Source organism: Numida meleagris, unplaced genomic scaffold, assembly GCF_002078875.1.
Source record: "Numida meleagris isolate 19003 breed g44 Domestic line unplaced genomic scaffold, NumMel1.0 unplaced_Scaffold1033, whole genome shotgun sequence".
NCBI lineage: Eukaryota > Metazoa > Chordata > Aves > Galliformes > Numididae > Numida > Numida meleagris.
In genome coordinates, this window is record NW_018362820.1 from 765 (window position 1) to 1,150 (window position 386).

The window sequence follows — 386 nt, forward strand, 5'->3', positions numbered from 1 at the left end:
GCGTGCACGTGGCCCTATTTGCACACCCCCGGCACCGCTGCTCACCCTTTGCACCCCCAGGGCACCACTGCTTCCATTGCATGCACACAGCCCCAGATGCACGCCATTTGCACACCCATGGCACCCTTTGCACGCCCAGTGCCCCTCTCTGGCTGCACCCCACCCCCACATCACCGCAGCGCCCCTCCCTATACCCCCCGCCGGGCCCCGGTTGCCCATTCCCAGCCCCTAAGGAGGGGGGGAGTGGCCAAACCCCCTGCGCTCCCCTCTCCGTGCAGTGCCGAGCCCCAGAACCGTTCCAGAGCTCAAGAAACAAAAGCCCTACGGGCACCTACACTTGCAATGAGTTGGGCGCCGGCGTTGGATCTCAGCTGACCCTCCCCCCA